The sequence below is a fragment of the Globicephala melas genome, chromosome 20, assembly GCF_963455315.2.
Source record: "Globicephala melas chromosome 20, mGloMel1.2, whole genome shotgun sequence".
Classification (NCBI taxonomy): domain Eukaryota; kingdom Metazoa; phylum Chordata; class Mammalia; order Artiodactyla; family Delphinidae; genus Globicephala; species Globicephala melas.
Window position 1 is genome coordinate 3,131,726 of NC_083333.1, and position 15,304 is coordinate 3,147,029.

A 15,304-nucleotide genomic window follows, 5' to 3' on the forward strand; every position below is an offset into this window, starting at 1 on the left:
TTTTTTCTTATTAGAAGCTAGTTTTCATTTCTTGGAAATCTTAAAATTTTACTGAAGTGTCTGAGCAGAAGAAGGGAGAACAGAATATGTCTTGAACAGAGGGAACTTCACCATGAAACCCCAAACAGAGTTGGGGAACTTATTTTATTCTGGGATAAATGTTTCCTGACACTGTGAATTCAAGAGTATCTCAGCGAGGAGTATGGTATATAGCAAGTAGTCTGGAAGGTCATGAGTCTTGAAGACTTTTTCAAGTGCCTAAGCTACTGAATCCTGCTTCAAACAACACTATGATAGAGCCTTTTGCAAAGTTAATAAATATCCCTAATTTCTCAGGAAAATGGCTTGCAAAATCAGAGTCCTTCTGAGACTGGCTGAGACCTGGAACCCTTTGCTGCAGTGCTGCAGTGCTTGCACATGGACACACCTCTCCTCGAGCAATAAAATACAAAGAAACTATATGGGACTGCATGCAGGCACAGCTGGGGCAAATTCTGGATCCAAAAGATACAAAGAGACCAAAAAACCCAACTACCACTTTTGAAGAGCCTGGAGCAAAAACAGGTTTGGGAGCAAAAGCCAGGTACTGTGCATGCCCTCTGCACACAACACCACTTAAGGGGTGAGCAAAACGCCTAAGCCACCCCTGTGGCCCGACTCCTGGACACACCCCTACCCTCACCCTGTATAAGGAACAAGCTTGCCCCCCTTCAGGGAGCCAGCAAGCAAGCTAACTTGTTACTTGTTTTCACTCCCCCCTGGTGCAGCAGGGGCCCCAATAAAGCCTTGCCTGAATTTCCTGTCTGGCCTCTGGTCAATTTCTGTTGATTGGGGTAGGCCAAGAACCCTGGTCTATAACACTTCCTACTTTCAAATTTCATCTCTTTCTATTCCTGGCTATACTGCCTGCTCTCCAGTCCTACTGGTTTCAGCATTATTCCATGAGCACTTCTATACTTTCTTACTATGCTTGGAATGCCTTCCCCCCTTCCCTCATCAAAGTTCTGCACATTTATCATTTTCACTTAGATGTCATCTCTGACATGAAAATACTGCCTAATCTTGCCAGATAGAATAAATTACCCATAGCGTATGTGCTTGTCTACCCTATTAGCTAACATCTAATTCATCTGTATATCTTTAAAGCCTATTGCTGAAAAGGCATTCAATAAATGTTTGTTGAACTAATTAACAAAAAATGAATATATCTACATAAAGTTGCTTCAGTGCTGCTTGGTGGACATCAGAGCTTGCCCCTAGGTAAATATTGAAAGTATTTAAAGGGAAAGATACACTGAAGTGGGAGCCAAGTCACCTAGCTTCTCTGATCCTAGCTCAACCAACATCTACATAGCCTTAGAAAAGTCGCTTCAACTTTCTGGGCCTATTTCTTTACACAATTAGAAGATTCCGCTGGATCAGTTAGTCTCAGTCTGGAATGAGATCATAGCCTCAAATATTTTGGGTCAGAAAAATCTTTGTGATCCTCTGCTAAGAAGATTGCTAGTCCTATGAAATTCTGCCTGTATGATTTCTGGAAAGCTTCTTATAGCTCAGTTACAACTTTTAAGTGTATTTCATCCACTGCCTCATATTCTATTACTTCCATTTATGTTTTACATGATTTCTATGACATTTCTTCTATTCATACATGTAAATATGGTCCAGAAACTTAGCATCATATACTTTAATATTCCTATCTTTCCCATACATAGATAGCTTTAAGAAATCCTCTATTAGTTCAGTCTAAAATTTGTGCACTTAACTGAATTAACCAGCAGTTTATTCTGAGGACATCTCTTGTAGCTAAAAAAAAAAAAAAAAATACACTAGCACTTTTCAAAATGAAAACTCCACTTTACCTTTAGGACTTGTGATGAGAAAAGTATATAATGCTGAATAAAATTTAAAAACCTGACCCACTTGCAGACAAGGAAAAACACGCTGAGTTTTTTCTTGGTAGATCCCCCAGGCTGAATTAGTCATTTGCTAGACATTCCTATAGTACATTGTAAATACCTTTTTTTTTTTTTTTTTTTTGCGGTACACAGGCCTCTCACTGTTGTGGTCTCTCCCATTGTGGAGCACAGGCTCCGGACGCGCAGGCTCAGCAGCCATGGCTCATGGGCCTAGCCACTCTGCAGCATGTGGGATCTTCCCGGACCGGGGCACGAACCCGTGTCCCCTGCATCGGCAGGCGGACTCTCAACCACTGCGCCACCAGGGAAGCCCTAAAAATTAATTTTTATTGGAGTATACTGGCTTTACAATGTTGTGTTAGTTTCTGCTGTACAGCAAAGTGAATCAGTTATACGTATACTTATATCCACTCTTTTTCAGATTTCCTTCCCATTTAGGTGACCACAGAACATTGAGTAGAGTTCCCTGTGCTATACAGTAGGTTCTCATTAATTATCTATGTTATATATAGTATTGTTATATTATTCATCCTTGGATCCTCAGCCTCTTTTGATTTAGAACTTAGCAGATACCTGATCAATATTTGTTTGATGAACAAATAAGAAAGGTAGAGTGTGAATTGAGCCTTGACTTGAGGGTGTCAGAAGGCAGAGAAGCAATAAAAGTTTCACTCAGGGGAGTGATGTGATCAGAACTGCATATGGAGGATTACTCTGATTTAATTTTATTACATTAGAGACCATGGTTTTTTATTTTATTTAATTAATTAATTTATTTTATATTTTATTTTATTTATTTATTTTTTTGCAGTACGCAGGCCTCTCACTGTTGTGGCCTCTCCCGTTGCGGAGCACAGGCTCCAGACGCGCAGGCTCAGCGGCCATGGCTCATGGGCCCAGCCGCTCCGCGGCATGTGGGATCTTCCCGTACCGGGGCATGAACCCATGTCCTCTGCATCGGCAGGCGGACTCTCAACCACTGCGCCACCAGGGGAGCCCTTTATTTTGAAACAATAATTTGCAGGAGCTGGCTCATACCAGCTTGCAAGAGCCAACTGGTGGATCTTGAGGAATTTTGTAAGCCATTTGTTAAACACAGTTGTTATTTAAAATTAGGTTATATACGGTTAAAATTAAAGATATTAAAAATAAAAGTAATACTCAAAACCCATCACTTCCAAATTATTTTATTATTGATATTTTATTATCACCTATGCTCTTGAGATTGTCTCTTGTATCTATATTATAGAAATACTAGTATAATGATATACTATTGCACTTCTCTTCCCAGTTCTGCATTCAATGGTATAATGTTGGTAGCTTAAAATCAGCCACTGTGCAAATATTTACACTTTGAAAATGGGCAAGCATTACCAATCAAGGCTCCACCCCCCCCACACACACACCCCGCCTTTGGAGAGTTGGTTGTTAGTCATTTAATAGCACACCATTGTTTAGAAGGCAAAATTGACCAAGGGGTAATGAAAAGTTTGGAAAATAGAGTTGAAGAAATCTGCAGACAGTAGGAAAAAAAAAGACATGAGAAGTGGAAGAGAAAAGATGAGAGAATTAGAATTATTTGGAGATTCTGATGTACAGATAACAGAAATTTGAGAAAGTAAGAACAGAGAAGACATGTGGATGGAGTGGAGCAGAGTATGTGTGTGTGGAGGGGAGCGATCTAATGAGTAATGCAAGGAAAAAAAAAAGTTAAGTGAGAAATTTTCCAGAACTAAAGGGCAAGAATTTCTAAATTGAAAGGGCCCTTGAGTGTTTAATACAATGAATGAAAAGATGTATATCAAGATATATCATTGGGCATTTTCAGAACACCAAAGATAGAAGATAATCAAAGCTTCCAGAAATAAAATACAGTAATACACAAAGGACTATGGGTCATGTACAAAAGTAAGAATTTCGTTAGACTTCTCAACAATAACTGTTGAGATAACTGGAAGCTAGAAGACTGTTTATAGTTGTAAGGAAAAATGAATTCCAACCTAGAATTATATACCCAGACAAATCATCACTTCAATCAAGTGAGGAGGTCAAATAAAGATATTTTCAGACATGCAAGATCTCAAAAAAAGATTACCTCCTTTACACTCCTTCTCAGGAAGCTAGCAGAAGATGTGCTGCACCAAAACGAGGGAGAAAAACAAGACATGGGATCCAGGACACAGGGGACTCACACAAAAAGGTAAGGAAAATTCCCAGGATGACGATGAAGGGAAAGCCCAGAACAACAGCTGTGCAATTGGCTTAGTGAGCAACGGTTAAGATTGGAATGGGGGGAAGATCCCGAGAAAAAACAAAATAGATGTATTTTACCTGATGAATGAATGGGGATTTACAGTTTGGGGAAAAATGAGTGAGATACGGCATGTAGAATGCTTAACAAAGAACTGAGACAGTGATTAACTCCAGGGACTAGACAGGAGATACAATCGTAGTATATTACTCAGACCCACTGTGAGAAGTATTTTCAATGCATAATAATGTAAATTAAAAATTGATTTAACCCACGGTGTGGAGAGGATGAGTGTGTGTGGAGAAAAGGGGAGAGAGTTGGTGAGAGACTGGTAAGAGGATACCACATTGAACGGGAAACAGACTGCCCCCTCCATAAACAAAGGACATTTCCCTCAGAAACTGCTCAAGTCTTGGACCCCCTTAGTCTGAGAAAGAACATACAAACGGGGCCAGAAGGGAAACTGGAGGGCTTGGTTGGAGCGGTTCTTTGGAGCAAGGCTGCGGGATTGTGGACCCCCTCGTCCCCCGAGGAAGGGACAGGGGTGCAACCCTCGACTCCGAACTCGGAGGCGGCCTTCGGGCCGAGTGGCCGGGAAACCCGGAGCCCCGGTGCCTGCCCCGCGCCGGCTCCGACCCGGGCCGCCTCCCGCGGGGAATCCGTGGCCTGGGAGGCCAACGGCCTGCGGGCGGCAGGGGAGGGCTGGCGAGTTGGGCCCGGGCTGCGGCGCCGAGTAGCCGCGGGGACCGGACGGGAGCGGAAGGCGGCGCCCTGTCCGCCGGGCTGCGGCCGCGCTATCGACGGCCGGCAGGAGCCCCCCGAGGGCCACCGCGGCCGGGCGGGGAGGCGCCCGCTCCGCTCCGCCTTGCTTCCAGCGCCCGCCTCCGCCGCCGCGCCCGCCGGGCCGTCCATCCCTGACTCTGATCCTGTCCCCTGACCCCGGCCCTCGTCCCCCCACCCAGACCTTCTTCGCCCGCTGACCCGGATCCTCGTCCCCCGGGCCAGGCACTGGGCCTCCGACCCTGACCCTCTCCTGCGACCCCAGCCCTCGCCCCCGCCCGATCCTCGCTCACAGACACCGACCGCCGCCCGGAGCCCAGTCCGCAGCCCTCGAGGGGTCTTGGGTGAGCCTGGGCCGGGCCAGAGGAGGCTGACAGCTCAGCCCGCACCCCGGTCCGGGTCCCGATGGTGGTCCCTTGGCCCTGGCCAGCCTAGTTACCGCAGCGGAGGTGCTGGAGACTAAGTGAGCGAAGAGAGGGGCCCCGATAGAATTTCCAAGCTGGGCGGGGTGGGTGACCCCGGGAACCAAGAGCGAACAGAGGGAGTGGACGGTAGAGTGGCGTTTTGGTTATACGGTGGTTAAATCTGTGCAACACACGGGTCATGCGTTTATTTAGAAATCTGGCGGTAAACCAGTAGACAGAGCTGAAAAAGTTGCACGTCGTTGCACAGGTGCGTTAGAATAGGAGAGAGGGGACGTGTGGGGTTGTTTTCCTTTAGGAAAGGCTGTTTTCCTTTACATGTTTTAGAGTACTATTTGACTTTTAAAACTAGTTAGTTCAAAAAAAGATAAAGAACCATTGGTGACCTTTAGTAAGCCTAGATTTCCCAGCAGACTCCCCCACTTACTAGCTGTGTGAACTTGGGCAAGTCACTTCACCTTCTGGAATCTTGGTTTGCTCATCTGTGAAATGAAGCTTCACCCACCCACAGAGTTTCAGTAAGGATTAGTGTGACAGGTAGGCAAAAATGCTTTGTCAGATTCTGTGATGGGCACAAGCTAGTTGTTCAATGACCCTTATGAATGAAGCTATTTTCGAATGAATAAAGGGGTTTGTAGCCAAAAGCAGCCTCTCTGCCACAATACCTGTGTGCGGAAGGGCTGGAGTGGATGTGATCCAATTTGAATGTGGGTTTTTGAGCAGACCAAGGCTGTAAAGGAGAGAGCAATAATAGAGCTGCTTGTGTGAACAACTAGAGGTCTTTTTACATGTTAATTTGTACCTGGACAGCTCCCAGGTTGTGGAGGCTTGGGATGAGAAGGGGAGAAAAGGGAGCTGGATTTTTGAAATCCACAGAATATGCCCTCTTTATTTATTTTTTTAATTAATTATTTTTGCGGTACGCGGGCCTCTCTGTTGTGGCCTCTCCCGTTGCGGGGCCCAGGCTCCAGACGCGCAGGCTCAGCGGCCATGGCTCACAGGCCCAGCCGCTCTGCAGCATGTGGGATCTTCCCGGACCGGGGCACGAACCCACGTCCCCTGCATCGGCAGGCGGACTCTCAACGACTGCGCCACCAGGGAAGCCCCTGCTCTCTTTATTATGAGTATCTTATTAGCAAACAGATAACTTAAGGAGTGAAATTGCTCACCTTACCAAAAGTATTCCTCACATAAAGAACGGATCCTAAGTCCCTTAAGGCAGAATCTTCTCTGATGTTTAAAAACAACAATGTGTAAAGTAAAAGTTGAGGTATTTCAAGCAATTGCTGTAAAGTCAATCAGAAGTTAAGATAAAGCACGTTTTCGTTTTAATATCCCAAATAACCCCAAAAAGATGATACAGCTGGAATTTGAACCAGAGTTTGATTCTGAAGCCTCTTCTTTCATTTTTCTTTTCCCTCTATTGAAATGTTTTATTTAAATAAAAATGACAAAAATAATACACCTTTGTTATATTGCTCAACAATATAGTATGGTAGAAAGTCCCCATTCCACTTCTCAGAGGACCAATGTGTGAATGATTTGATGGGCAATCCTCCTACTTTTTATTTTGCTCCTAACACGCACGTACACACATTTAAAATGGCTTATACGATAACTGCTGTTCTGCAACTTGCCTTTTTTAGATTTAACAACGTGTCATAGGCCTATTTCCATCTCATTACATAACACACTCCTCATTCTCTTTCATAGTTGCATAGTATACCATTGTATGGACGTATTCTAATTCATTTAACCACTTGCCTGATAGACAATGTAGGATCTTTCCAATGTTTTTCTATTACAAACATTGCTTCAGTGACCCTGCTTATATGTATATGTTCGTGCGTTTTCGTTAGTGTTTCTGTAGGATAGATTTGTAGTTGTCAGAGCGGCATCAACGGCTGGGCCTTAAGCATACATGTTTAAAATGTTGGTAGATACTGCCAAAACGTACTCAGAATAGAGCTGGTTGTCTTAACAGTGATGCCCCACTGCCCCTTGAGCAAAGTAGCGAATGCATTTTGAAATAGCTGGCTTCCTTGGGTAGTGGCAGCTGTGTGGACCCATGGGGGAGGGCTACTCATGGAGAAGGAAAAAGAGAAAGATTGTGACCAAGTCTTTGAAGCAGAAAGCACCTTTGCTTGGGTGCTTTGTGTGTACCCAAGCCAATGGTAGTCCCTGAAATGTAGCAAGGGGAACTTGAGGTTTGTGGCTCTCTTGTGGTTCATAAATCCTCACTATTGAAAAGAATATGGCCTTTGAATTTCTAACAGTATGTGATTTTTCTGATAAAATAAATAAATAAAAGATTGTTAAAAGTGACCCCATAATAATCTATTGCTGTAAATCCAGAGTTTCAAATCTGTTTAAAGCAAGGTACATTCACAGTGTAAGTGGCTCCTGGCTTGCCACAGGAGGGTGACTTTAAGGGAAACCAAACAGCTCTGAAGAGAACATTCGTCCCTGTGCCTCCTAATAAAGGTTCAAAGCTCAAAGGGTCAATGGCCAAAGGCTCTGAAGAACATCTCAAGTGTATCATTTAGTAGAAAATACGAAAACGCAATACTCTCACTCTTTGACAGGTGACAGCAACTGTATGAACCAAGAATGGTATTTTAGTTAGGTTGAGGGTTGTAAATTACAGAGACAATCTCTTTAAGGCACCTCAAGCAATTGGGCATTATCGTCAGTGACACAGAGAGCAAGAAGGGGCCCAGAATTTCAAGAGTACGGGATTCAAAACAGTTCAAATGGGACTTCAACTGCCGGAGTCTGCGGATCCTCATTCCAGGGTGCTCTTATTAATGGGATTCAGTGACTCTCTCTTAGGTACTGTGTTCCTTCCCCCATCCCCTTTTACTCTGTATGCCTTTTCTTTTCTTTTCTTTTTTTTTTTTTTTTTGCGGTACGCGGGCCTCTCACTGTTGTGGCCTCTCCCGTTGCGGAGCACAGGCTCCGGACGCGCAGGCTCAGCGGCCATGGCTCACTGCGGCATGTGGGATCTTCCCGGACCGGGGCACGAACCCGTGTCACCTGCATCGGCAGGCGGACTCTCAACCACTGTGCCACCAGGGAAGCCCCCGCCTTTTCTATTTCATAGTTTCTACTTAATGCAGTTTCTGCTTCCTTACAACTTTGCCTTGCCAGGCTCCTCAAGCTCCAACTTTAATTCTTGGATTCTCTTTTAACTCACACGTTCCCATCACGTAATTCTTTTTTATTTTTTAAAAAATTTATTTATTTATTTATGGCTGTGTTGGGTCTTCGTTTCTGTGCGCGGGCTTTCTCTAGTTGTAGCGAGCGGGCGTCACTCTTCATCGCGGTGCGCGGGCTTCTCATTGTCGCGGCCTCTCTTGTCGCGGAGCACAGGCTCCAGACGCGCAGGCTCAGTAGTTGTGGCTCATGGGCCCAGTTGCTCCGCGGCATGTGGGATCCTCCCAGACCAGGGCTCGAACCCGTTTCCCCTGCATTGGCAGGCAGACTCTCAACCACTGCGCCACCAGGGAAGCCCCATGCAATTCTCTTTTTACTTCTTAATTCAGAATCCAAAGAGGGAGAGTTAAGTTAGTTCAGTTCATCTTTTCATGCCAGGGTACATTATAGGTTTTTGGCCAGCCAATGGATGGGTTGTTCTTGAGTCAGGAGCTTACTTGTGGTCTGAGCAGTAGTGGCAAATTGCCCAGGGTCAGGTGGTAAGAAAAAAAGTAGCTGTGGGTAGATCAGTTTCCTGCAGGAAGGGTTTTGGGCATATTAAACTCTGCGAGTGACTCTTAGATAGTATGTGTTAGTAGAGTTGTTTCTTTTCAGTGAATGTTTATTGAATACCTAATGTTTTCCAATGCTAGGTTTTAGGGACTTCGAAGATAAATAAAATATTTGTTCTCTTTGTCATGGAAGTCACAGTATTATAAAGGGTAGACATAGATTAAAGAAAAAAGTTACAGCACAAACTAAGTAGTAAACTACACAAATATTCATTCATTTATTCAACAAATAGGTAATGAGCACTTACTATGCGCCTAACCCTGGAGATTGAACAGCAAAAAATGTCAGCTCCATGGAGCTTCTGTTTCAGTGTAAGCTTGAGGAGACACAGATAATAAACACTACTGTAATATGTTGGATGGTGATCAGTGATGTGGAGGAAAAAAAAGCAAGAAGGTAGAATTAAGGATTGTTGAGGATAGGAGCTGCAATTTTAAATACGAAAAGTTTCCCCAAGAGAGTGAAATTTGAGAAAGATCTGAAGGAGGTGAAAGAATGAGCCAAGAATTTATCTGCATAAGAGAATTCCAGGCAGTGAGAATAGCCAGTGCAAAGGCCCTGCATTGCCCTGTGGAGGGATACCAAGGAAGCTAATGTATCTGCAGTGGAGGAAACTAGAGCGGGTGAGAAATAAGGTCAGAAAGGAAAGGGAGGGGCAGGGCACCAGATCGTAGGAAGTTTCTAGGCTTGTGAAAGAGTTTTAGTTTTTACTCTGAGTCAAGAAGCCACTGCAGAGCTTTGAGCAGAGGAGTGATGTGGTCCGACTTATATTCTAACAAAATAACATAGGCTGTTCTGAAGAATAGACTCCTGTTAAGAACAGACTCAAGAGGGCCAGGAAGAAAGCAGGGAGACAAGAGTCGGAGGCTTTAGCAATAATCCAGGTGAGGGATAATGGCGGTGTACGCTAGGATGATTGCAGTAGTAATGCTGGGGAGAGGTCATATTCTGGCTATATTTTGTAGAACAGAGAGGATTGCTGACGAATTAGATGTGGAGTCAGGGACAACTCCAAGGTTTGTGTTCTGAGAAACTAGAAGAATGGAATTGCCATTAATAAGATGGAGAAGATTACAGCAAGAGCAGATACTGGGGGAGAACATCAGTAGCTTGCTTTTGAATGTACTAATTTTGAAATGCCTGTAAGATCCGCAAGTGGAGATACTGAGTAGGCAGTTGGGTATATTGGCATGAGTCTGGAGTTCAGGGGACAGTTATGAACTGGTGTTAGAAATATGGAAGTCACATAGATCTATGCTGTCCAATGTGACAGCCACTAGCTACATGTGGCAATTTAAATTTAAATTAAATTAAATTTAAATTAATTTAAATTTAAATTAAATGACATTAAAAATTCAGTTTCTCAGTTGCTCTAGCCACATTTCACGTACTCAACAGCCACGTGAGGCTTGAGGCTCTTGTATTGGACAGTGCAGGTGTGGAACATTCCCATCATCCCTGGAGTTCTATTGGACAGCACTGAAAGATGACATCTGATGTTACGGACCTGGATGAATTTCTTGTTTTATGGACCTAGATAATTAGTGAGAATGGAGAAAAAGAGATTCAAAGACTGAACCCTTTAGTAGAATTCCCTGTGGTCCAGTGGTTAGGACTTGGCACTTTCACCGCTGGAGCCTGGGTTCAATCCCTGGTCAAGGAGCTAAGATCCCCCAACCTCACGGTGCAGCCCAAAACAAAACAAAATAAAACGAAACAGGAAGACTGAGCCCTTTATATAAATGTATATACATAAGTGCACAAGTTGGTGGTGATGATGGGATGGCGGGGCATTAAGGGCAGGCTTCCTTTTTTTTTTTCATGAACTAAATTTGCCAAGTGGATAAGGGGACAAAGACATCCCAGGCACAGGGAATAGTGGGTGTTAATAGAAGTATAAAACAGCACAGTATAGTTGCGGAACTATAAGAGAGCTGCAGTTTTGGAGCAAGGCCATATTATTTTAGTATAGTTAAAAAAAAACACGCACAACTCCAAACCTCTTCTTTGCTTAAACAGTTTGGGACTGAGCATGTGATGCTGCAGCTAATCAGTCCTGGTCTAATTGGAGGGCAGAACGAGAAGGGGAAAAAGAATGTTCCTTGTCATTTGTAAACTGTAAAGGGGAATGGATGTAAGAATTAAATTTAGAGAAATGGATACTACCTTGCAATAGATACTACCTGTTTCTTTCAGCGATAAAAATTAAACGTGATATTAATTTTCTATCTTTTGAAGATTTGTTCCATAAAGACCTGAAAGTTACTTAGCAGGGACTGGGGTTTCTATCTGGATTGGGGGCAAACTGAAAAAAAGTTGATGTTAACTAATCAGCTATGGTTTTGATGAAATGTATTCATACACAAACAATCGCCAGGCCCCATCCTGGAAGCCAATCATTTCCGAACATGTTTTTTCAAGATGTTAGTTCGTTTTAATAGTAGGTTGTTATCCTCAAACTACCATACTCTTGGTTTTCTTTTTGTTTTTGTTTTCTTCGAGTTTGCAAAAAGCAATAACTTAAGCCACAGGGGAAAAAACCCACAAAAATGCGTTTCACCAATTAAAAGAAACTCTCTCCATTTACATGTGTTTTGAACTTGAAGAACCTAAAATTTTTAAAAAGGACTTCACTAGAATAAAAAAAAAACTTGGAAAAGTAGAATCTATTAGACTCTCACGTTGTCATTCTAGACTCCTGCAGTTAAAGACCATGTCATTATTTCCATTATACTTACCTCCTAATTTTCAGGGCTTATTAGCCCGGCTGTAAAAACTTGCTCCAGTTGAAATTTGGCAAGCTGACAAGGCTGCGTGCCAGAAGTAATTTACTATCCAGTGTGGTTCACAAAGTAAAAGAAGCTATATATGATAGAAAAAGAAATGAAAAGTTCCTGGTTGCAAATATTTTAATGTGTGTAATGTGTGTCACCTCAAACTTTTCAGCTTTGTTGTTAGCAACGTGAGGTAACGTGAAAGGTTTGAAAGGTACAGATGCTTTGCATTCACGTCAAACTGAGGGATACGATGTTCTTAGGCATCAAAGACCAGACTCTTGTCTATCACTTCTGCTCTGACTTTGAAGTCTACCAGGGTTCTCTGTGTGGGAGAAGCAGACAGGGGACTTTGAACAAGGTAGGGGGATGGGATTCCAGGTGTCTCTCCTCTCATTATCACTGAAATTACGTACTTCTCTTTACCTAATAATAATAACAATAATAATAATGAAAAAAAGAGAGGAACGTTTCTTTTTCTGCTGTTGTTGCTTTTTTTTTGGCTGCATCATGCGGCTTCTAGGATCTTAGTTTCCCAACCAGGGGTTGAACCCAGGCCCCAGCAGTGAAAGTGCCGAGTCCTAACCACTGGACTGCCAAGGAATTCCCTTTTCTGCTGTTTTTAACCACTGAGCTGGTGGTGAACTTAATCTTCAGACGTGACAATGAATACTCTAGGGAAGAGTTCACGTTTACTTTGAAATTAACATTTAAATAATTTGAAGGCCATAATAGAAATTTTAACTTGATTTGCAAACATCTGGTTACTGTTCATCTGCCAGACTCCTTAAAAGATTGTCTTGGGACCCTAACTGAGACCCCTCTTAACTATTTTCCAAACTGTCTCGTGAGCATTGCAATGGGGCCAAGTGTTTCTCTAACGTGGGGTGAGCAGGGTACATCTTTCTGGGATTAATCTTACTTGACAAGCTGGGGGAAAACCCACAATAATTTGTATTCGAACAAATACTAATCTATTGTGGGCTAGAATGCAAAATTCAGATGAACTCTTTCAGAGAGGGAGAAGGCTTTGGTCTTTCGTGTTTCAGTATTTTGACCCTGCCACACTCCTAAAAATAATAGTTGAAGCTCTTGAAGAGAACAATATCCTCAAAGAGAGAGCTGGTCATTAATTTTTTCTTTTAAAGTATAATTTTCATAAAATGCACGAATCTTTTAAAAATAATTTTTATAACTTAAAAAATATAATTAATTAATTTTATTTTTGGCTGCGCTGGGTCCTTGTTGCTGCGCACGGGCTTTCTTTTAGTTGCGGCAAGCGGGGGCTACTCTTCGTTGCGGTGCGCGGGCTTCTCATTGCGGTGGCTTCTCTTGATGTGGAGCACGGGCTCTAGGTGCGCGGGCTTCAGTAGCTGTGGCACGTGGGCTTCAGTAGTTGTGTCTCGCAGGCTCTAGAGCTCAGGCTCAGTAGTTGTGACGCACAGGCTTAGTTGCTCCGCAGCATGTGGGATCTTCCCGGACCAGGGCTCAAACATGTATCCCCTGCATTGGCAGGCGGATTCTTAACTGCTGCGCCACCAGGGAAGCCCCAAGTGCATGAATCTTAAGTGTATACCTCAATGGATGGACTTTTATATACGTATACATTCATATAATGGCCACCTAGATCAGATATAGAAATTTCCAGAACCCAGAAGGCTCCCTTGTGCCCTCTACCAGTCTGTACCTGCTTACTAATCTGACATCTATGGTGAATTTTAAAGGTCAAATAAAAGACTAAAGATATGTCACGCTTTCTGAGGTACACCTTAGAACTCCAGACTCAAGAGCACTTTTTCTCAGGCCCTTGGGTTCCTTACTTAGAAGGTGTGCTCAGCTAAGGATTCTGAGACCCCGTGGCCATTATGTAAACACAGTTTCTTCTGCTGTATTGGTCTTTCTCTATTAGGTGCTTTTTACCTCTTCAAGAGCTCCTTCTTGTGTTGATATTTTAAAATGTTTGTGATAGGAGTAGAAGAGTTAATATATGAGAAACTTAGAACAGTGCACATAGGAGCTGGGCACATAGTAAGTCCTAAATATGTGATAGCTATTATTATGAGATACAGAAGAGACACAAGAAGGCTTTGCCATTACCGTTATGATAATTCCTAGAGCAAGATAAGCATAGAAGCTAAATTTGAAAATAAGGGAGGAAAGTGTTTATAGTTGGGTTGATTTGATGTAGTTATCCATCAAATTTGCCTTGAAAGGAAAGATTACAATCTCTCAGAGCTTGCTGACTCCTTTGGACCTAAAGAACATTTAGTACATTTTCTTATTCTGTCATGATTTTACTAATTGAGTGCTTATTATATTTTAGGCGTTGTTCTAAGTGCCCAGGTATCGAAGTAGACAAAACAAACAAAAATCCCCTGCCCATATGGACCTTACTTTCTAGTGGCATTCCTGCTCTTACTGTTAACACAGGCCCCTAAAGACTTTCCTATTACAAAGAAATTCCATCTTTGTTTTACATCCACTTCCCTCATGTTTTAGAGCGGAGGGGATCAAGAATCAAGCCAACCTTAGCCTAAATTCTGAGACCAGTGGAAAGAAAAGGCACAAGGGTCAAGGGTGGAACTCTTGCTAAGCATATATTCCTCTTTAATAAATCACACGGAGGATCAAGGTGCTAATGCCAATGTTGAAGTAAACAGGTCTAGCAAGAACTCCAGCTTTGGTTTTTTAAATCATCTTCCAGAACTTAAAAAAAAACTGAGCCATGTAGTTAATATTTTAGGTTTAGTAATTACACCAGCAATGTCGCTTTCAAGCTCGGTTGTCTGACGGTTCTCTTAGAAATGCTAAGTTGCTTGGGCAAAGGTTTAAGGAGGGTCTATATCTTATTGATTCTTCTTTGGGTAACTCCCAAACTTTTCAATACCAAGATTCCCTCTTCTAAAAAAAATACGGTTTCTGATACCCACCCAGGGCCATATTTTGAAAGACTGAGTCTACAAAGCCAGTATAATGTTTTAAGTAATAAAAATGTCTCCCCATTTAAAAATTAACCAGCCGTCTAATTGGCACATGGAAAACGAGTATCACACTGGTTTACTAAATCTAGTTGAAACCAAAGACATAGTGTTTGGGACAGCCTGATCCATTTTAGCACCCCCTACAATTTTCATTACGCCTCATTGAAATGTTTACTGTAATTTTACGATATCCTCTATGCTTTCCCCTCGGTTTGTTTGTATTTTAAAAAAAGTATTTATTTATTTATTTAATTGCGCTGGGTCTTTGTTGTGGCTTGCGGGCTCCTTAGTTGTGGCATGCAAACTCTTAGTTGCCGCACGCACGTGGGATCTAGTTCCCTGACCAGGGATGGAACCTAGGTCCCCTGCATTGGGAGCGCAGCTTCTTAATCACTGTGCCACCAGGGAA